Genomic DNA, 24482 nt, shown 5'->3' with positions numbered 1-24482 from the left:
TTATTATATTTCTCTCTCTAGAAGAAGAAGAAGTTGTCATTGTCGCAGAAGATTATTTTTTTCTTAATTAATAGTTGTTAGGTTAGGTTAGGTTAGGTTAGGCATCGAATATTACGATTATACATTTCTTTCTCGAAGAAGAAGAAGAAGTGCGTTGCGTCGAGATTTTTTTTTTTAATTAGTAGTTGTTAGGTTACGTTAGGTTAGGTTAGGTTAGGCATCGAACATTACGATTATACATTTCTTTCTCGAAGAAAAAGAAGAAGTGTGTTGCTTGTCGAAGAAGATTATTTTTTTCTTAATTAGTACTTGTTAGGTTACGTTAGGTTAGGCTAGGTTAGGCATCGAACATTACGATTATACATTTCTTTCTCGAAGAAAAAGAAGAAGTGAGTTGCGTTGTTGAAGAAGATTATTTTTTTCTTAATGGCAGTTGTTAGGTTAGGTTAGGTTAGGCATCGAACATTACGATTATACATTTTTCTCTCTCGAAGAAAAAAAAGAAGAAGTGCGTTGCGTTGTCGAAGAAGATTATTTTTTTCTTAATTAGTACTTGTTAGGTTAGGTTAGGTTAGGTTAGGTTAGGCTATCGAATATTACGATTATACATTTCTTTCTCGAAGAAGAACAAAAAGAAGAAGTGCGTTGCGTTGTCGAAGAAGATTATTTTTTTCTTAATTAGTAGTTGTTAGGTTAGGTTAGGCTACGATGAAAATTTCATTTCAAATTTATCGCGCGTTCCTTGAAATGTACCATCGAAACTTTTTTCAATATTATATTTGGAACGATGTTGATGTTAAAACAAAATTGCGCGCATTCATTCTCTCTCTCTAGTTTTATTTGTTATAATATATGAAAAGTTCATCGTCACACTTATTTAGAAAATTATTTAAAGAAATTATATGACGGGGAGGAAATATTTCTTTCAATATACATCATGTAGAAAATTGTTTCGTGCAAAAATGTATATTTTTTTAATACTAATATCATTGTGTTAATTCGTTAATTCGATAATAAAAATCTCCATTAAAAATCATCGAATAATTTACCGCTTTTTTTTCTCTCCAATAATAATATTTCGATATTCGAAAAAACGACTCCTTTTCGAAAAGAGGTTTCGTCGTTTCGTTCTTCCAAAAATTGAAATACTTTTTCTAGACTCTCCCTTTTTAACATATATGTAAAAAGTTAAAAAAATATTAAAAATTGTGATTTTTCATGGTGATCGGAGAAATTAAGAAAAGCGGTCGATAAATTCAAGCGCGATAACGATGATGTTAATTCAGTTGCCCTTTTTTCTTTGCTCATTATTTGTATGAACGAGGCTGTTCACCTCGATAACGAGGCAAAGTAAAAGAGATTTCCTTGTTGGATAATATTATATATTTATACATATTCTATAATTCATTGACACTTTATATTTTGTTCAGAAATTGATCGAAATTTCTAATAAGAAAATTGAGATCTATATATATATATATATATAAAAGAAAGTCGTTCTTCACAATCTGTAAAACATATTTCGAAATCGAAGAGAAGATGATAGCTTTTCTTCAACTTCGAAGCTGTCGATATTTACATTCAAGAATACCTTTCTCGCAATTGCAATAAGAATGATTGTCCAACAGAAGTTGTTCGATGTATATTTCGAAATCGAAGAAGGAGACAGCTTTTCTTCAACTTATTATTTACTTTCAACAATGTCAAAATCTTCCTCGAGTCGATCATAATAAGAATGATTGGCTGACAAGTTGTCCGCTTCTCTACGTTTCGATATCGAAATCGAAATCGACGAGACCAGACATTTTGCAACATCAAAACTCTCGAATTCTTTATTTTCGAGAATATTTTTCGCAAAATATTGTGATCGCTGCAATATAAGAACGATTGTCTGACAAATTGTTCGGTTCTCTACATTTCAATAACATCGAGATCAAAGACAACATCTCAAAACTCTCAAATTCCTATTTTCGAGAATATCTTTCTCGAGTGACCACTGCAATAAGAATGACAAGTTGTCCAATATCATCAGATTTCACATTTTGCAACATCAAAACTCTCGAATTCTTTATTTTCGAGAATATTTTTCGCGAGTGCATTCATTGCAATATAAGAACGATTGTCTGACAAGTTGTTCTCGATATTTCAATATCATCGAAATCAAAGAGGAGACAGCTTTCTTCGAAACTGTCAATATTTATCTTCAAAAATATCTTGCTCCCTATATTTCAATATCATCCAGATTCGAGAATTTTTATTTTCGAGAATATTTCTGCAATATAAAAAAGAACGATGTTGTTTTTTTCTAGAAACAAATGATTCGAGCGATTTATTACACTTGTTTAATTAAGAAAATAATATATATTTTATACGTCGATTTTTATTTTTAATATGAAATATTTTCTCTTTCGAAGAAGAAGAATTTTGTATAAAATTTCGATCGACTCGCCATCACATTTTTATCTATTCGTTTATTTTTTTACGTGCAAATGCGATTGGAACACGATTGGAACAAGAAAACGCGCGATTCGTTATTTCGATATGTAAATTTTCGATCGCTAAATTGGATAAAACGATGGAATAATCGAAAGGAATTGATGGTTTCCTCTCTATCGAAGAAGTAGTTCTGTTGTACACAGATAAGATATCGAATTCGTGACGCGGCTTATCGCGGAAACCATTATCGTGTGTATAATAGAAAGATTGATTCTACGAATTTTTATCAAATTACAAACCGCGATGTTCTCTGATTGAAAATTAAAAGATCGAAAGATCATTGAAACGAACGATAATTTCCAAAATAAATTATCCTCGAGAAATACATATATTATATTTCCAAGAAGACGTAAGAATAAATGGTGAGTGAAAATGTTCGACGTTCGTCGAATTAAATCCTTTCCCGAACAGAAACTCGATATTCGTTCAATTTTTCCCCTATTAATTTATTCGATTAGCTCGACGACGATCTTTCCTTCCAAAGTAAGTGAATCGAGTCGAAAAAGTTACGAATATTTTGAAAATGTTTGCTGGAATGTAAAAAAAAAGAAAAAAAAACTCAGGCGACTATTACGAAATCATTTCGATTCTTGCAATTCGATTAACCGAATCGATGTTTCGACGCCTCGTTTCGTTTTAAACTTGTAAATTTTATGCCACCTGCTCGAGATAACGAGAAGGTTCGATACCGAGGAGAGAAGTTATAAATAAATAAAAAAGAAGGTTCGAGGATTTCGATCTTTAATTAACACGTTTGTTCGAAAGCGTTGTTGATCGAGCGTTTATTTATTTTGTCGACGGACCAAGTAATAATCATCTAAAGATAATCACGTTGATTTTCGATCGATGTATATATGAATAAATAAATCATCCAAAGTGAATTCGTGAAATTAAGACGCTAGTAGAATTGCAAGAATTCAGTTGTACGTTTGCATGACGTTTAACGTGATTTAATTGAAATATTTACTCGTGGTATCGATTACTTTGTTTCATAATAAGTTTATAAATTATTCACGAGCCATTCCATCGCTTTTTCCTCTTATTTATACGATGCGAAAATATTTTAAGTTCGTCCTTTGCAAACATCCGTTTTTGCGGTGATTGTCCACCACGGAATCGCGCGCTACTACACAGTTAAATGTAATAATTGTATATGTACTTTCGACGACGTAGCTCAAGTTCTCACTTTTCCACATACGTGAAAAGATCCAAAGATCCGCGTTTGATGCGGTCAAATCGCACTATGTCCGACTATAAATTCTCGTAACTATGACTAAAAAAACGTAAAAAGAATATAGAAATAAAGAAGTACATATATTATACATTTAACTTGTGATATCTCGAACCGCAATTCTCCCCGTCAACTGCATCGATATTATTTTTCTTACGACAAGAACTAATTTAAAACACAACAACAAACAGCTTCGAATTTCGGTAAATTTATTTCCATAGAATCATTCTAAACAACATATTCGATGTTAAATGTATATGATATAATACATATAATAAATAACGTAGTAGATAATAATAATTAGTTTGTAATGTGTTTACTTCGTTGTAACGATTAAACACCGCTATATATTACGTAACTGACAGCGCCACCACAAGTAGATTAAAATTATCAGTGAAAGAAAAGTTCAACGATATACCTTCGAATTTCGATAAATATAATTCCACGGAATTAAGAAGAGTCGTCAATTAAATAACACATTCGATGTTATTTAATATTATGACAACACTATGATATAATAACGTTTATTTACATCGTTAAAATAATTTAGTACTGCTTAATATATTACGTAGCTAATAGCAACAAATGGATTGAAATTATCATCGAAAGAAAATACCTTCGAATTTCGATAAGTTTAATTCCGTAGAATCGTTCTTGTCTTCCAAACAAAAACATCATTTCACTTTACAACGAATGAAACGTACAACGCCTACTGTTACGATGCCTACGAAACGCTCGCAAGAAACGAACGAAATAAAAATAAATTGGAACGTATCGATAAACGGCCGATTATTTGTAATATTAATTCGACACGCGTTAGTTAGCGAGCCGTGTACGGCTTGAGAACACACTTTACGGGCCATCGAACGCGAATCGATTCGATCATCCGTGGATCGTGTACACACAAGTGAAAATAAACGGCGTGCAACATCGTGCGAGAGAGCAGTACGTCGAATCGGCGTACGGAATCGATTGACTTATTCGCCCCGCGAAAGGGAAATCACGAAGCGATCGTAAACACCGTTGAAACGATGTTACTTTGCTCTTTCGTCCGTTTCGACGCCACGCGACCGAGACGCCCTCTCGGCTAATTTCCACTCCAAACACGCCATCTGTCGCCGTCTCCACCGATCAATTTTTTCCCTAAAATTGATGAGTGACGAAATGAGTGACGTGATTATTTGATTCTAAGCTTTTAAAAAGATTGGAATAATTTTCTTGTCATAAGAATTATTAAAATGATATAAAAAAAATATGGAAAAATAAAAATTCACGCAATATTTACAAATTTTGACTGGATAAACTTTACTCTATTGCTCGAGTGGAAGAATCACGCGTCTGTGAAACTCGTTGGAACGGTTATGGAAAAATTCGAAAAGAAAGTATCGGCTCGAATGAATGCGAAACGTGGAAACGAAAGTCGGGATGGAGAGACAGAAGAGATGAGAGATTAAGAATCAGGACACATTCAATTGTATATCTTTGATGAAAAGAATTAAAGATACCTCGGATTATATTTCGTATAATTTCAATTCCACCGGTGATCGAAGAAAAGCGAGAAAAGAGTGGCGGCGGAAGAAGAGTGTGGAAAGTCGATGTTTGAGCAGAATTATACGGCATATCGAGCGGGGGAAGGGAAAATAAGAGTTGGAGCCGCGTAAAATAACAAGGCAACAAGCAATTCTTGCAACAAAGTTAATGGTGATAATAGCCCGATTGCGTGTCGCGTTTGAATCGGGCCAGGCCGGCACCGTGTCACGTCACAATCCCGTAAATCGAAATCCCGCGACGTTCCAGATAGGTAATTGGCTGGATCCAGAGCAGACGGCGCGCAAAGTAGATTGTTGGGAGCAATGCGGCCATTTTTGCATGCCAACTTAGTCATGCATTGGTACGAGGGAGATTATTGGGCCGAGATTAGAGGCGATGTTTCGACACGGTTATTCGTCGCGGTTATTATTGTTCTATCGGCCAAAAAGGAAGAAAGGAACGCTTTCCAAAGATCGTTTGAAATTCTCCGCGCTTGAATTTTTAATTTCAAAAAAAAAAAAAAAAAGAAAAGAAAAAAAAAAAGAAAAGAAAAAAACGTTTCTTGCTCGTGAAACTGTAAATGTTAAAATACTAAAACAAATATTAATCGAATATATTTATAGAATAGAAATTTATTTATTTAAAGGATAAAAAAAAAGAATAACTTAATCGTTCTCTATTTATATATTCTTACGCATTTAGATGAGAATAAATATCATCGATTATAGATCGTTAAATTGACGATAGGACGGATTCGTAATAATTATATATATATACGTTTTTTCGTTTTTTTTATAAAATTGTTATAAAGGAAAATTATATTGATTCTAGGCTACAATGAAGATTGATTTCAACAATTTGGAAAATGTCATACACGTTCTTAATGTAGTAGTATTATATACATATATCGTGAAATATTTCTCTTATTCGGATCATTTATCATTACGTATGCAAGTTTTTAATTTATGAGATTACCCGATCGAGCTGATTATTGAACAGAAAACGGAAAACGTGACTTTTTACGTTTCGCAAACTCTCTCTTCGAGTCATCAACTTTTTATCAGTGTCGATCTTGAGGAAAACTATATTTCATTCCGAGCAACGAATATGCCTTTTAACGTCACACAAATACTTATTATGAAAATTAAATTTCGAGTAAACATTCGTCATTCTTATCTTTTCAAAAGTGACAAATTTTTTTTTTTTTTGAAAACTTTTATCTCTCCCTGTTTTCCTTTAACCGTGTTTCATACTTATCGAATTAAATAAAATTTGCGAAAAAAATCACTTTGCAATCTCAAGTTTGAGATTTTATTTATTTTAATCGAGTCTTGATTAAATTTGAAATAATTTGAATATTTTACATAATTAATTAGAATGCAACGATCCGTAAATTGGAAAAACACTGTTCTACGATTTTTCGTTACGAAATATTTCTTACGTGAATAATTCCAAAATTCCATAAATTATGAAACCCTCTTCTACGATTCCTCGTTTGAATATTTTACATAAATAATTACAATGAAACGATCCATAGATTGAGATCCTTAGAGATCCATAAATTGAAAAAACACTGTTCTATTTTTCGTTACGAAATATTTTACAATTCTAAAAATCATATAAATCACCCATAAATTAAAAAATCCTATTTTACGATTCTTCGTTTGAATATTTTACGAAATATTTTAAATAAATAATTCGAATGCAATGATTCATAAATTTGAAAAACATTATTCTACAATTTTTCGTTACGAAATATTTCTTACGTGTATAATTTCAAAAATCACATAAATTAAGAAACTACGATTCTACCTAAATAATTACAATGCAACGATCCTTAGAGATCCATAAATTGGAAAAACATTGTTCTATTTTTCTTTACGAAATATTTTACAATTCTAAAAATCATATAAATCATCCATAAATTAAAAAATCCTATTCTACGATTCTTTCTTTCGATCAATTTGTATATATCTCATACATTTGTACATTGTAAATAAAAGAACCACGATCTTCCATGAACCAAAAATCTTAACATTTTAAAACTCGTTCGAGAAACGCTTCCCGAAGTTCTCGAAGTCTTCGATCGAGATGAAGTTCGTGAAAAATGGGAGAGGAAGGGTAAACAAATCACCATTTCGAAAAATCAAAAATCCAGATTCGATCCGGCCTCGTTCGCAATTCACGATAAGAAAGTTTGAACTTTCGTGATCGACTTTCTCGATCACGAAGGGCAGAAAAGTGTGTGAAAGGTTTCTTATCGAGAGACACGGATTCGCACGCTCTACGAGGGATCCTCCTCCGACCAATTAACGCGAAATCGTGCCCGATCAATGTAATTTCGTAATAAAACGGATCTCGATGCTCTCAACGATGACCGAGAGAGTTTCTAATCGCAAAAAGTTTTTTATCGACCTCGAAATCGCGTGCAACACGGGATGGATGGCCCTTTTTTCCTTGCACGAAATTTCTCCAGGCGTCGAGGAGAAGAAGAAATAATTTTTGTTGTAATTTCGTTAAAATTTGAAAATATATTAAACTTCACCTTGACGATCCAATAGACGATTTTGAATAATGATCCGGATGATTTTATGTTCGTGGAAAAAGAAAAAAAGAAAGAAAATCGATAAAGATAATTTAGTTTAGGTTAGGAATTCTTAGGTTACAAAATAATCTAATCTCCGATCGAAATTCGATACGAATTTCAGAAATGAAATAAATGTTCGTTGGTAACATTTTTCTTATCGGAGGAAGAAAAAGAAAATGCTGTGAAAATATATATACGAGAGAGAGAGAGAAAGAGAGGGGGGATGTGTATTAAGATAGGTTTTTAAGAATTCGTTGAATTTACACCGACACGTGGTATTTAACGATGACTTTTATTGGCGCGCGAGCCAATACGCTGCGTTATGGTGTAACCGCAAACGATGCCTCGTCATTAGAGATCGCGTTCCCGGCCATCGTCGTGTCGAGCAAAAAAGTATCGAGGCACCGTTCGTTCCTACCCTCGATGTTTTTGCTTCCACTAAACGCGAAATATCTCCGAGTGTGTAAATTAACCGACTAGTTTCCCTCTTCCCCACGCGATTTATTTGCACGAGAATCTTCTGCAGAGAGAGAATTGAACATCACGATCTTTTCATACGAATATCTTCTTCGGATATCGAAACGCTTCGCGGTTTTATATATATATATTTTTATTAACGTTAGAAAGATAGGTGGCATCGTAAAGATTAAAAACGAACGATACATTTTATACGTATCGCTCGCTCCCATAAATATTATATCCTCGATGAAGGATTCGAAAGATTCGAAAAAAAATCCGCGTGGAGAGAAAGTCGAGAAATATTGCGCTCGTTTTAGACGACAAGTTTAACAGGTAATTTCTTTTTTCCTTCGAAACTTTCAACATTGAGAAAAAATCATTCTGAACAGTGACATTTATTGAAAATTTTCTTCGATCGTCTCTCGAATGCAATTTTAAATGATTCGTTTGATGGAATGATTTTGAAATGACGGAAAAATATTGGAGAATAAAATAACTGTTCTAACATCGAAACGTCGTTCGAAACGATAGATTCGTCTAGAAATGTGTCCAGTGTACGTAGTCGCGTGTATATATATATATGTATTTTATCGGAGACGTTAATTCCATGGGAACTGGCGGGAACCCGAGTTTCCAGGTGTCAGATCTGTGCGGTTTCACCCGATTTGCAAACGCGATTAATATTTATACGCCGGCCCATTGTTGTTATCGTTAAAGTTAACAATGTATCGCAGACTCTTGAGAAGCGGGGAATATTCTCACGGTGAAATTAGTGTCGAATCGATGAATTCGATAAGGATTACAGAAGAATTATTCTCCAAGAATTTGAAGATAAATGGTAAACCAATAATATTGGCGCCGCGTAAAATTGAAACAAATTCTGAACTAAATTAACACTTTCAACCATTCTTGTTCGAATGAAGAATGGAACGAAAAATGGATAAATTATCTTTCCCTCCAATAATTTATACGATAATCGAATGGATTGTAAATATTCTTCTATCTCGAGTTTCGATGTGTCTATTTATCTGGTTAACCTTTCTCTCTCTCTCTTTGAATATTATTCCTCTTTAATAAATAAGTGAAACGAGGTTCTCAGGGCAGTCGGAACGCGACCGTGAAACAGTTCGCACATTCCGAATTGTAAATTTCGATCGTGAGAAGTTGAGTTTTAGTACACTTTGGAAAGTGAATCATCGTTACCATCAGAGATCGACGTTTAATCTTCCAAGTTTTCCTTGTTGAACCAGATTAAAAAATCGAATCGACTGTTTTTTTTTTTTTTTTTTTTTATAGAAAAGATCAAGAGGAAAAATTTTAATCTCTCGCAAAAAAAGAAAAAAACCGAGACTTGTTTCGAAGTAACGACAAATTATCGAGGAGAAAATAATTATCTTTATGGATTTTGAATGGAGAAATCGACTGAAACGAAACGAGGGAGAAGAAAAGGAATGGAAAATCGTTACGGTTAATGACTGGAGATAGATTAGCTCGATCAACAGAGATTCTCGATATTCGTCGAAGAAAGGATTATTATAGCCCTGTGTGCTAACAGGTGCGCTTTATATTTATATAGCGTCATATTTCCGATCGATGTTAAACGCGCAGATTACGCGCCGCGTTATGTAAATGCGCCATTTCCGTGGCAATCTTCCAAGCTTGTTACAATATCGATAACAAATTGTTTCACGATCGTGCTACGCTTCACGGTTCGATATATTCGTTCGGCCAATTAGCTCGGTATCGCCGCTTTTAATTTCCGTTCCTTTTTATCTCTCTCTCTCTCTCTCTCTTCTTCTTCTTTCTTCTTTCTCCCGTCTTTCCAATCAATCTTTATCAATTTTTTGCTCTCTAGAAGCAAGAGTAAAACGCGTTTTCCGCTGAATTGAATAATCCGGTTGGACGATAGTGGTTCCACGATATTTATATATCTCGGTTTTCTTTCCTTCTTTCTTTCTTTTTTCGAAACGACGTCATTTCGCAAGTGTCGATATCAATACGATAATAATAGAATGAATTAATACATTTTGGATAATTTACGAAAATTTTCTTCGATCGTCTCGATTTTAATTTTAAATAATTCATTTCATGAAATGAATAGCATATGTAATATATCAATAATAACATATAATAATTGATATATTCGATTGTAAATTTTATTTGTTGCGTTGAGAGGATGTCCAAAAGTTGCAAATCTTCTTTAACTACATAGATTTTCTATTCTGAAACCACAGGTGGAGCGTACATTGGAAATATACGTTCAAACATTTGAAGGATTTGAGAGGATTGGTGGAACGTGTGTCGATTATGTTTGAGATTGCTTTATGGGTGATCTGGGATGTGTGTGACTGCGCGTGATATATCGATCTTCGTCGACACGAGGAAATCGACTTAGCTTCGATCTTCCCCTACAAATTCGATGATATTCGATTTGTAGAAGAGAATTATCCGAATTATATTTGTTTCGATTTAAAAAAAATTACTTTTCAATGGAAGATCGATCCGAAGTATAAATCATTTGTTATTACGTTTTACGCTCGTCGATTTATCGGGAATTGGAAATTTATTCAGAATCCAGTCGCCGTTTTATTAATTTCATCATCAATGAACAGAGTTATGAATGAACGGCACCCTTACGTAACATAATTTACCACGACTCGTTCGTGAATCCTTTTCATTCTTTCGATTATCGTGTTCTCTGAATCAAATTAGATTAAAAAAAAAAAAAAAAAAGAAGAAATCGCGATCTTTCTTTTCTTCGATCGACGGAAAATCATTTCGAAGAAGTGGCGAAATGTTTACGATCGCGAAAATAAATCGCGTAATCGCTCCTCGGTTAATTGGAACTTGAATTAGCGTTTTCGAAGTGTTGCGGAAAACAAGGTGTAAATATGTTTAATTGCATTCCGGTTCTGCTATGTTGCGCATTTAGGGAATGCGTCGGGGAACGTTGTTTCTTTAAATTTTTCCGTGATAGAATTTATATCGCGAGACGATTTGATCGAAACGAAAGTTCGAGTCTCTCGAAAAATTGGTTAAAATTAATAAGGGCCTTGATGAGTTCTAATGAAAATTCTTTTTTATCGTTCAAATTTGATGTCAATCAATTTCATATCTACGAATTGAATTTATTTAGAACATTGTTACTCGTGTTCTTCGAATTTTCGCAATTCGACAATTTCTTCTTTTACTTTTTTTTTTTTTTTAATAATAATCAATCGAAATTACAAATCAAATTTCGCCTTATCCTTTGTTCATTTTATATATATCCTATATAAGAAATATCGATCAAGAAACGACGCTCCCCGACTCATCGTCAATAAATAAAGAAATTCTAGTTTAGTCAACGAGTTAGCTTCTTGAACGAGACTTTTATTATTGGACCGAGAACGGCTCGATTCTCGAGGGAGCAACAATTATCCTCCACCCCCTCGAAACCGAGTAATTAATTGACGGTTGGAGATCAAGGCGGTGGTTTTCGTCGATGATGATGAATAATGTAACGCGAGCTAGGCCGGTCAACGGCTTTCAGCATTGTTCGTTACACCGTGTGATTATGCGCAAATTTATGACTCACCGTGGACCTTGGCTTCAAGATAACGGAATCACCGTGCGTGGCGGTTGGTTCTATGAGAAAAGTAGAAAAAAGAAAGAAAAAAAAAGAAGAAGAAGAAGAAGAAGGTGTACGAACAAGCGGCCGATATTAAAACGCATTGGAAAAAAAAAAAAAAAGCAAAACAGGCTTCCGTAACTGTAACGTGCGTAATTGGTGTTGGAAAGAATGTTGTTGCGTTGTTGTGCGCACGATGTGTTACAGTGGCATAGTTGCTTAATTGTACGAAACATTTGTTTCGCGTTATGAAACGTGTCTTCGAGATAACGAGGCGCTCCTGAATAATTCAAGGAATTCCCCTCCCCTCCGTTTTTTTTAACGCCGCGTGGAAAAATACGCGTCGTGCAAAATTTCTTTTCTTAACCCTTTTTTTTTTCGTAAATAAGCGTATACGAAGAAATATGTAAAGTGATTGGTATCGGTAATTCCCCTGGTTCGAATTAAATAAAGATATTTTTCGTTGTAACATCGAGAATGAAGAGAATACTGTCGTATTCGTATGAAAAATTTTATTTTTTCAACGTGTTATTGATCGGACGCAGAACTCGATTCGATTTGACTCGATCTTGTTGACTTGATCCAAACAAATCAATCAATCGTGCGATAAAAAAAAGGGAACAAAAATTGAGAAATGATACACGTGGTTATGGAGAATAAGAGAAAGAAAGAGAGAGAGAGAGAGAGAGAATGGGTGTTGGACAAGGTTAGTTAAGACGAATTTTTATTCATCGAAATTTGAAATTGAAGCGATCTTGCAGCCATCTTTTACGTAATTCTTCCATTACAGCGGGCGCCATTTTTACAAGTGGAAAGGAACAATGATGAATTCGCGAGGGAAGGAAAGGAAGAAATTCCTTTTGAAAATGTTTCGAAAGGAAGGCTATTCGGGAATAAAATTCTCCACGGTTGTTTCGATCTTGGATCGAACATTGAAATAACTCGAGAGAGAAATTTTTGTGTATTTTCAAATATATTTGAGAGTATTTCTTTGAACGAGTATTGTGAAACTTGTTGAAAAATATTCTCTCGAAAGTTTTATCCTCAAATCTACTAGCATTTAGTTTTTAGAAATTTATAGCAAAGATTTTCCAGATTGGAGAATATTTTTGATGATTGGACCAGTGTCCATTGAAAGATGATGGCTCGAAAGTTTTATCCTCTCGCCATCTAATTTTTAAGAACTATCATCTGTCAAGAATTCGAATGAAACTTTCGAGAAGAGTATCTTTTCAAGATTAATAATCGGACACTGTCTTTGTCTCTCGAAAGTTTAATTCCTCTCGCGAAAACGTTCAATTTTTAAGAGCTATCATACAAAAGAATTCGAACGAGAGCGAAACTCTCGAGGAGAATATTTTTTCGGGACTAATAATCGTCTATTTGTGAAAGATACTCTCGAGAACAGCTCTCGAAAGTTTAGGAACAATTAATTTTTAATAGAAATTATCACGCTATTTAATCAAAGGATACGAACGAAAGTGAAAAACTTTCGAGATTGCAAAATATTTTCAAAGAGCGGTAATTGGAATACTCTCGAGTGCAAAACTCTAAAAACTCTCGGCAACTATCATGCAAAAGAATTCGAATGAGAGTGAAACTCTCGAGGAGAATGTTTTTTCGAGACTAACAATTGTCTATTTGTGAAAAATACTCTCTCGAAAGTTTAGGAACAATTAATTTTTAATAGAAATTATCAAACGATGATACGAACGAAAGTGAAAAACTTTCGAGATTGCAAAATATTTTCAAAGAGCGGTAATTGGAATACTCTCGAGTGCAAAACTCTAAAAACTCTCGGCAACTATCATGCAAAAGAATTCGAACGAGAGTGAAACTTCACAACACACGATACAATTACTACTCGAAAGTTAAAAAACTATTTTTATTTTTTTTTACGAACGTATCGATCTATCTGAGAATTGTGCTTCGAACTTTGGAACGGATTCGCATGGATGCGCGAGAGGAGGGAACGAGAAACCGCGTGGCGATTTGTACGCGGAGTAGAAAATCCGCGTGGAGAAAGAATTCTCGTTTCGTAGAGGTTTCGCGTCGAGGGATCCTTGGAATCGAAATAGCTGTTTAAAGGACTCGTTGCGTCTCAATATCATCTGAATATCAATCGCGCGTGTAAACGTAAACACGCGCGTTGCAGTCGACCTCTCTAGAACTGAATTTTCCTTCTTTTAAACAACGCAAAATTATATTTATATACAAAAGAAATTCAGATTCTTCTTCTTTTTTCATCGATTCGAAATAAATTAGACTCGAGACTCGAGAAACCTAGAAAATTTTAAATTTTAAATTTCTCTTCGAGAATATATATATATATAGTTTTACAACGTTTCAGATTTTACAACTTTTCTCGTAGTAGATTCCCTTCGAGTGGTAATCGAGATTCCTTTTTCGAATGGATCGTTCGATACCTCTATGCCGGCCAGAGACTGAGAATTTCACTGCTCCTCCTCCTTCTCCCCAGGTGGAACTTGGATTTAGTAAGCGGTGCACGGCCCCCGTGTCTGGTTCTGAATACAATTTCACGTCCGGCCGACGATTTTTGGACGTTGGTTCGTCTGGGGTCAACGATCCGCTTCCTAATGCAAGAATGCCATCTGACGCATTCTTAATTTCCTCCGCCTCGTGTGATATAACACGTATCTCACGTCTCGCTCTTTTTCCTTTTTTTTTTTCATCGAAGTCGAACGGAAATAAATAATATAAGTAAATTGATTCCAACAATTTTTTTCATCGTAATTTGGAAAACGATCTTTTTTAAATTTGAAGGAGAAAAGGAATCGGTATTTTCCTTGAATAATTTTACAATTTTACAGATTTAAAGAAGGAAGGAATAAATTATTAATTATGGTGATCGAGTTTCGTTGAATGGAAAAGTGAGGTAAAGATATCGAGGTGCTTTGAACGAGTTATTCCGATTAATATCGCATCTTGGAAGGGAATTACGCCTCTTTAAGAATTTCCGTTAATCGTTTAAACCGTGGTCTCAGAGAGAGATGACGCAAGCATATTACTGGGCGGAACTCTGTAACGTCGTAAAATGCGACGAGATTGCATTCAAACTTGCCACGATATAATAAGTAAATAAACTTCTTGCACGCGCAAACAACGGTTTATAATACTTCTCCAAGTTTACTACTCCTCCATTAAAAGATTAATAATAATTCCTATCCCCTTATTCATTAATTTTATTCATTTATGTAGATTATGTAGAACACGAGTAAAAGTAGATAACGCGAGCCAAGATCAAATCTGATTAAATAACGTGGCATTTTACGTGGAATTGATGATAATTACATCGCGCATTTTTTTTAAATTCTTATTTAAATTTCAATTTCACGAATAAATTAAATTCTCCTATTTATAACTCCACGTTTACGTTTAACGCTTGAATTTTCTACGAACACGATAACACATTTACGCTGTATCACACGCGTTTCCCTATTTCTATCACATCCCCGTAATGAATATTGATGCCACTCCACTTTCGAACAAGAGCGGAATGAGAAAAGAGGAAATCGCGCGTAAAACAGTACAGAACGCTTGCAATTTGCATCTGTTTCGTAATCGACTTGTTCAGTTTACCGCTAACCACATTGGATATTTAGATATTTGCTAATAACGACGCCACTTTTTCCCTCCCTACATTCGTCGTCGTTTCGTGATTCGAAACTGTTATAACCACACTTTGAACTCGAACAGAACACGTATTCATAATCGTTTATCCAGTATTTTACTGGTGGAAAGAAGAAGAAAATGTCTATTTTCACACACGGTATTTGTCACGTGTACCAATCCAAAACGACGATCTGTATCTAATAAGTTAGTAATTTATTGTTCAAAACAGTAACAATTGTTGAGAATAATTGTAATGTCGAACGAAAAACGGTTAACGGTTTGCGAAAAGCGGACAATTAAATGATATTCGAGTATTTTATTAAGTAATTACTTACAAGTAACTTTATTCGAAATTTTTAACTAGTTACTTTTTCAATGCTCGACTCTGCTACTATGTGGCGTTACGATTGTCAACAAAGCGTCTGAAGTGGGGATAGATGGTCCTAGCGATGGGCCCCTCTTGCCCCTGTGCCGTCCCGCGAGTCTTCTTTCCACCAGCGAGCGGTAACGTGCGGATACATCCTGTACATTTTCATCACGAAATTGCTACGTTATTAGAGCAATTTCGTTATTCCAAAGGGAAACAAAAATAGATCTGTCTCTCTTTTGAATAAAAATAATTCTATCCAATTTTATAATCGTGGTAAATATTCAATATAAATTACTAGATTAACGCGATGTTTCCAGAAAGATCCGCTAGATGGACGAAAACGCGTTAATTAGCACGCCAGTTTCGATCTCGTGCTTTTCATAATCGAGGAACGAGTAGCAAAAGGATGGAAAGGACTCGAGAAATAACGGAATTCGTAGCTTGTATTTGAGAGAAAGTGACATCGTTCGCGAAATTCGCTCGTTCACGGCCATCAATCCTCGGTTTTTTTCCTTCGTTTCAATGAATAAATACCGACAATAAAAACTTTTCATTATACCTAATCTGGATTAATCGTTGATAAGAAGCAAGATATTCGGAACAAAAGAATTGTGAATCGAGGTTCTAGGCTCGTTTGAATCAGGTGCTAATTAACCCAACTGATCGTGACGCAGTGTTTCTCAACGTATCAACTTTCTTTTTTCATTCCATTTCTTCAAGATCCTAATTTTCAAAGTTTTCTCATTCTTTTTCATCGGCAAAGTCGGGGTGAATTGAAAAATGTTACTTTAAATAATATAATAATAATAATTAAATAATAATCGTAGCTACAGTTAATCGCTCTTCTCTTATAACCTCGATTATCCTAATTGTCGTACGCTTTGAGTGATAAATTAGTGAAGCAAGTGTTTATTAAAATAATTTTATTCCTTAAAATTTTCTCTCTCTCATTTCAAATCAATCGATACGAGAGATTAAAGTTGGCGATGAAAGCAGTTAGAACTTGTATTATTTATAAACTTCGAATCTTGTTTTCTCCTTTATTTTCGAACTTTACGTTCGCGCAACTTGATATTAATATTTCAAAGACAACGCGCGGGCTGAGATAAAGCGTTTTCAATTACCCAGAAATTTATTTCCCCGCGTTTGAAAAGTGGACATTCTCCGCCATTGAACGGCACACGATCGACAAAACAAAGAGCAATAACCACGAATCGAAACCGTTCGTATCTACCATCGGAATTCGATCGTGCGCCATTCTACCATATATCGAAATATTATCACGGTCGAAGGCACGAAATCACCACGGTGGACACGAGGACAAGAATTTGGTTTTGGAAAGGAATTGTCGGCGTGCAATCGAAATTCCTCCCTCGATGCCGGGGAGATTTCGCCTTCTCTTCTTGATTTAATCGCGCGATTTTTCTTTGCCTACTTGACTCCCTAACGCCATACAGTGTTCTTTGAAACGTGAGAACGCCATTTTGAGAATCGATCGTGCGACGTAAAGAAAGACGAGACGAGTTTGACAATATTATTTACAAGTCAAAGGGAATTAATCAATTCGAAATCGATATTTTTATTCTATTTTCAATCAGCAGTTCAGCGCGAGATCGTTTGAAAATAATTCTTTAATTTTTGACATAAATTGCAGAGGATACGTTTATTGAAAAATATCACGCGCTTAAGTGACTAGTGCGATGGACAAAAATTTAATAGTCGAATATTACGAATAAACTTCGATAATTTATCGTTCAAAACGATAATAATTGATAATGAGGTTATGTGAAAATTGGATCAACTTCTTCGTTGATATCCAACTAACTCTGCTTGTATTTAATCAACAAACTTGCAATATCTTAACTTTTTAAAAATTCGAAAATAATCCTCAAGCTCGAAGGGACGCGAGTGGCACGAAGAGATGACAAGTAGGCGAAAATCGGTTGAAAAGATGGGGAAACGATCGTTCCCTCGTAAACAACTCGCGTAACTCGTTACTCGCGTGTGCACAATGTGCCCGGCTAATGAGCCCAATGATTCCTTGGAATGTGTTCTTACATCTAAACTGGTATCCGCGACTCGACGCATGCGCGTATACTTCTTCGTGTGCGCACGAACACACGCGTTAACACGAGAGCCAGTCCTTGTTCCACGCGCCATGCGTCTGCCATTCGTAGCGGAATCAAATCATCGTGTCGAATGGAAGAGATACGCAAGGCGGTTTAAGAATTAATTAGAAATTTTCCATCGAGTCGCGTGGAACTGAGTCTCGAGTCGGAACATGAAAATTGAACTTTTATTAAAGTTTTTCAGAATATATCGAAATTTTTTTTCGAAGTGTAAGAAATATTTGGCACATCGAATATCGAAAAATTTTTGAACAATGCTTCTCGATCACTTTTTCGGAGACAATAAATTTCCGGGTAATTGAAAAAAACGTTTCGGATATTAATATCGATATCGCGCGAAACGAAGAAGTTCCAACTGTTTCATCTTTCTTAAGCATCGATCGACTTGAAATTTTAACGCGGTTCAAATTTTTCTTATCGAAGTGGAGAAAATTACTGATTAAATTTGAAAATATTACGGGAATACGAAACCGCGTATCGCGGGAAGACAAATGAAATCCTGTCTAACGTTTCAAAAGATAACCTCCCTCCCTCCCTCTCTTTCTCTCCGATACGAGGAGCAGTAACGTTAATTGAAAATCCGAGTTCCAGCTTAATTGAACGTTTGTCAACCGAGAAGTTGATACAACCGAAACTTTTTAAACGAAACTCTCTTATTACATTCGTTTTCCCTCCCCTGCCCCGGTAACAAAGTTCTGGTCGCAAGGATAACGTCGCTTCGAATCGAGCCGACATCGGATGGAATTCAATTTCGCCCGGTTAATTTAAGGCATGCGTCGCGAGCCAGGCCTTTTATCGGCTGGCAATTTATACGATTTCGATCCCGGGAATAAATTGGCCGGCCGAAATATCGCCGCGTGATTTATAACTCCTCGAGGCGGGGGTGGGTGGCGTAATCGGCAACGAGACTTAACGCTTAATTGCCGTTCGATAAATCAATTATCCTTGATATTTCTCTTTCTTTTTCCTTCCTACTTTTCATACGCGTTTTCGCTTGGAATTCGGTTTGTTTTAATTTTGATTTGGTTTGGCCAGGTAATTTCGAAAAAATTAATTATCGAGCCGCAGAACATGTACATGAGATGCACTTATACAGACACGATTGGCAAGGAGATGGAATATTCGATTGCTTCCCAAATACCTATTTTTAAACGGTGATCGGGAAGATTTGATAATTGAAGTCAACGAATAAAGTTGCTTCGATGATTTGAGCTAATTTTATTCGAATATCTTTAACCAGTTGACCAATTTTTTTCAATGTCTCTGCTCTCTCAAGAAAATGACGAGACGATTGTCCGTTATTAAAATAAGTTCGTATACGGAAGAATGGAACGCGTTCCTCGGATTTTCCACGATAAACGACGAGAGGTAAAAATTGAAAGCGAGGAGCTCAACGACCATTACATCCATTTCATCGAAATGGAGTGGAAATAAGATTGGGGGGAATCGTATCGAAATTGTTGGCCTCTTTTAGACTGTATTTCTCGAAGCTCGACTATTACACGTGTCTCGTACACATCGTTTATCGACGCTTATGGCGTGGTGTCAATCGATCTCGAGCGTAAACGAAAATCCGTGTTATATATTTTCGCGTTGGATTCGATCGATTTCGCGGAAACGTGACGATGAAGAAGCGTTATATGAACGAATATATTTTCGAGTTTTTATTTTTTTTTTTTTTAGCGGAACGAGCGATCTTTTTCCCGTGACGGGTTTCGAATCGAATTGAAAAATTATGATGTATCCATTTGTGTTTTATCACCCTGTATATTTTTGCGCACGAAGAAAAGACGAAGAATTATTCGAGTTTGATGGATAAATCGAAACGATCGATCCAGGAAAGAGACGATTTGACGAAAGAAGAAGAGATCGAAAAGAAATTCGAGACGAGGTAAGCGGCGAAGGGTGAAAGAATGAATCGAGTATTTCTTTGAGTGTAATTTTGCTTATAAGTTAACTCGACAAGTAGATTCATTACATCTATTATATTATGACGTAATATTTACAACAAGAAACAAGAATGAAATTTACGAAGAATTAAATACTAATTTAAAGATTCCTTCGAATATATAATATTACTTAAAAATTAAGTTAATAATTAGATAATTTCCACATTTCCATTCGTACACATTCTGACGGAATATTAATAAGAAACAAGGATAGGATCGATGAATTAAATACCGATTTAACCGCAAAGATTTCTTCAACTCTTAAACACAATTTTACTTAAAGGTTAATTCAACAATTGGATAATAATTTCAAATAAAGATGAAATAAATTAAATTCTAATTTCTGAACAAATGTAATTTCAACATCCTATTGGATATATCTTTTTGCGTTAAATTTTAACGTTTCTACGGTATCTGATATAATATTTATCGTTATTTGTGATTATAACATTTCATAGGTTTTCGTCGATCCAACGATATCACAAGCCATGGCTATAATAGTTTCTAATTCGAAATCGGGGCTAAAGATCGCGAACAAAAGGTACATCGGCTTTTAAAGCAAACCTGGCGGAGAAAACGGTTCGCCATTGTCTGCCATCTGCGTGGAGAGGTCATCGATGTTGACAAATAATCTCTGAATTCGTAGTGGTGTCTGTTCGATCTTCTCGACTCTATTAAGGATTAAGATGTTGGAGAGAGTTTTAAGCAGTTTACGAGAGTTGGTTATTTTTTTTTTTTTTTTTTTTTTTTTAGTTTCTTGTCAATGTCGTCCTTTGGAATTTCTGTATTTCTGGATTTTAAAACTGGTTAGAAGTTATTTTTTTAGTTTTCTGTGGTTTTTGAATTTATTGTGACGTTCATTCGAATTTGATTTTAGAACTGGTTAGAAGTTATTTTTTAGTTCCTTTGGAATTTCTGAATTTATTCCATTCGGATCTAATTTTAGAATTAATTTTATTTAGGATTAGATTTTTAAATAGAAGAATTTTTATTTTTATACCTCTTTGTTTTCCGTTGGAAGTGAAACTGTGGACGAAGCAGACAATGGAATTGTTCATCAAATAAATTAATTCGTATTTTTAAAAGAGATGTTGTGAAATTACTTTGGATCGAAATTCTCGAAAAATTGTCGTACAATTATGTCGCCGTTTGGGAACAGGATTCTCTTAATATTAGAAATTACAATTAGATTTCTCTTCTAATAGTTGTGCAAAGTGTACTTTGTAGAATTCCAATTCTACCTTGGGATTACAAGTTTCATCGAGAATTAGATTTCATTTAAAAAAAAAGTTCCGGTAAAACTTCAAAAGTTCTCCTTTTTGAACGAGCATCCTACCAAATTTTACCGAAATTTATCCAAATTTTCGTGTCTTCGTACTTAAAAAAAATTTACCATTTGAATTTGAAAAAGTTTGAAAAAGAAAGGAAAAAAAAAGATCAAATGGGTAAGAAAAACATGCGTCAAAACGAAAAACCTTAGCTCGAACAACCTCACTTTTGTAAACGTAAAGCTAATTAGAACTTATCTCCACTTATTAATGAATCGGCCAATTAGCGGCTGCTGGTATTATTAACGTTTGGCGCTTGGATATACCAATTAGGCTCCACTGTGTGCGGCTAATTATTAAATATAATTAATCGCTTAACCTGTTAACCGTGAAAGACAAGTTATCTGATCGTTCGAAAACACCTCCATCAACAGCCACCATCAATTACTCACTATTGCTACGCAATAATTACAATCGCTCGAAAAAAAAAAAAACAAAATCATTCGTCGTTTCAACGCTAACTTATCCTTAAACGAAACCCTATAAAAACAACATTGACCCTTTACATAAACTTTTTAACAAAGAATAACAAGTAATAAATTCATCAAACTCCACGACACAATATAAAAGCATTTATCTCTGCAACAACCACCACATCAATTACTCGCTATTGCTACGAAATAATTACAATCGCTGGAAAAAAAAAAGAAAATCATTCGTCGTTCCAACAACATTAACGTGAACATTTTAATAAAGAATAACAAATAATAAATTCATATCGAACTCGACAATGCGAACACGCGACAATCTAAAAGATATATCTCGGCGAAAAGTGAGAAGCGTGTCCAGCGATGATACGAAATCGAGCAAGATGGTGGAGAGAGACCGTTGACCCATCGAATCGAGCACAACCGGATGAGTCAGCGCCACCGCTTTACAACGTGGCAATAATCGAAAACCGCATTGGGCTTGGTGAAAGCGCGCATCGTTCCGCGCAAGATCTAAACCAGATCTCGAAGGAAGGGGAAGAAGAAGAAGGAGAAGAAACGAGGGGAAGAAGCGAGCTTCTTCTAGCTCGTATTTCCGGAGGGAGGAAAGGAGAGAGAGAGAGAGAGAGATGGGAATTGTCGGTGTCTCGCTCATAGCCTACATACGAGAGGCGACGTTAATGGAGGAACACGTGACACAAGGCCGTGCGATCACCTTGGGTGCCCCACACGCCTCTCGAGAGACGCCTGGTCGTCCTTTTTCCGACCAAAGGAATAGCGGAACTCGCCATTTTACAGTTAGCCACGAACCGGCGAGCTTCGAGTCCGTCTCACCGTGCTTCGGCCTTCGATCGCGTGGATTCGACTCGCGCGCCGATTACTCGTCAAAGATCGCTCGAATTGCGAATTTAGGTTATCGGTTTGGATCAGGGATTCGGGATCAGGCCGAGTTTGGATTAAGGTTTAAGGTTGGAAGAGAATGTTGTAAATTATTATTCGTTCATAAAATACGAAATGTTTCAATGGAAAATTGAAGAAATTTGTTAAAAATTTTGATTTTTCTCACTTTTATTGCGCGTAAGAAACCAATTCAATGATTTAAAAAACGTGGAAGATGGTTGAACGTTCTTTTCAATTGGATCAGGTTTGGAATTGAGTTGGATCAGTTAGCTTTGAGTTAGTTTAGAGGAGGTTCAATTTCGGATTTGAATTAGCTTTGGGATAGAAAAATTAAATTTGAATTTAGAAATAATAAAGTTTGAGTTGAATTTAAATTAGGTTTGAATTAACCGTCAAGATTAACAGTTGGATTAAGTTTAAGCTTCAAGAATAGGTTCAGATTTGAATTAGATTTGAAAAAGATTCTGGGATTTGTTTGAATCAAAACTTATTATTCGTAGCCTTCTCTTTTCAAACTTGTTCTAAATTCTGCATGCATGCATGAGAAGCGTGAAATGGCTTCCTGTTAAGGTCGAGGTCGATGAATAAACGAGAATAAAACTCGCGAGCTGAATTTTAGGCGGTCGTTGCTTGTAGCTCGTTAACCTCTTTAACCGCGCCACACCAACCTTTCGTTCTCAACTTCTCCAACATCTCCTTGTAAAAAACTTTTTCTTAAAAAAAAAAAAAAAAAAGAAACAAAATTATCTCGAGAGACTACTTGAAAAGAGATTTTTTTTCGCTCGTTAAATTCACGAGTATAACCTTGCAACGATATCCTTTTTTTTTTTTTTTATTGGAAAACGGAAAATATGGTGAAACTTTGTCGACAAATCGTTACGTCCACTGTTGGAAAGCCCTTCCCTCTGCGGAGAGACGAGGGTCCCGTCCAGGAAGGATCAAAGCTGGATCAATTAACGACAAGCTATTCCATTCATTAGCCGGTCGGAATGCGGCTGGAGCTATTAAAGCCAGGACGAGAGAGAGAGAGAGAGGGAGAGGGAGAGAAAGAGATCGGGGCGACAACGTTTTCCTTTTGCCGGCCATTTAACGGTCCGCCATAATTGAACGCACGATGAAAAATTCCGCTCGAATTACCGGCCGGATCCTCTTTATTCATTGATTATTCGTTTCTTGCCCCGTTTCTCTCCCCCCTCCCTCGAATTCCTCCATAATTCGAGACTGGCAAATTGCAATTAATCCATCGTATTTTCCACGTACGTGTCACACAGGCCGTGTAAATGTCATAATCGCCCGTTTAAAAAGCAGCGATTAAATCAGCTCGATCGAGCTATTCCAACTTCGAGCTTTTTTACCGACCGAGAAAATTTTATTCCACGAATCTTCGTGCGTATTACATATATCTTCGAATACGAATAAACGAGCACCGAGAAAATTGTATACACACTTCCTTATGTATCGCCAACTGGACTGGAGATATCGCCTTGACTTTAAACGCGTTTCTTAAAGTAAATGACGGACGATCATCGACGAAAACGTGACGATGGAATCGATAAGTAAAAATGTTTGTTTATCGATCGCGCAGTTTCTTCTCTTTGCGTTTCATTTCAAAAGTAGGATTTCGAGTGTGAGAAGGTGGAAGGAAAAAAATATTTTTCGCAGCCGGTAGGATTCGAACCTACGCTCCCAGAGGGAATCTGATTTCGAGTCAGACGCCTTAACCACTCGGCCACGGCTGCTCACCCCTTGTACGTTCGTTGCGCGCCGGGGGTAAATTGGGGGAAACCACCCCCGATTCGCGATCCCATCGATATTTAGATAAATAAACAAAT

At 35.6% G+C, this 24482-nt stretch overlaps 1 protein-coding gene, 1 long non-coding RNA gene and 1 other non-coding gene across 5 annotated transcripts in view; 2 read left to right on the top strand and 1 right to left on the bottom strand.

Annotated features, from left to right (window-relative positions):
• The window catches only part of LOC100866760 (uncharacterized), a 141287-nt gene that overhangs the window by 19548 nt on the left and 97257 nt on the right, over positions 1-24482 (top strand). The gene's annotated exons all lie outside the window — the stretch shown is intronic.
• The window catches only part of LOC147656867 (uncharacterized), a 139029-nt gene that overhangs the window by 78044 nt on the left and 36503 nt on the right, over positions 1-24482 (top strand). The window lies entirely within an intron of this gene.
• Positions 24308-24389, bottom strand: TRNAS-CGA (transfer RNA serine (anticodon CGA)). The gene has a single exon. It is a non-coding gene; the product is annotated as a tRNA-Ser (tRNA).

This window comes from Apis florea, unplaced genomic scaffold, assembly GCF_048593485.1.
Source record: "Apis florea isolate Af1SG1 unplaced genomic scaffold, ASM4859348v1 contig_3496_pilon, whole genome shotgun sequence".
NCBI lineage: Eukaryota > Metazoa > Arthropoda > Insecta > Hymenoptera > Apidae > Apis > Apis florea.
Note: the sequence above shows the minus strand (reverse complement) of the source record. Positions and strands in the feature narration are given on the sequence as shown.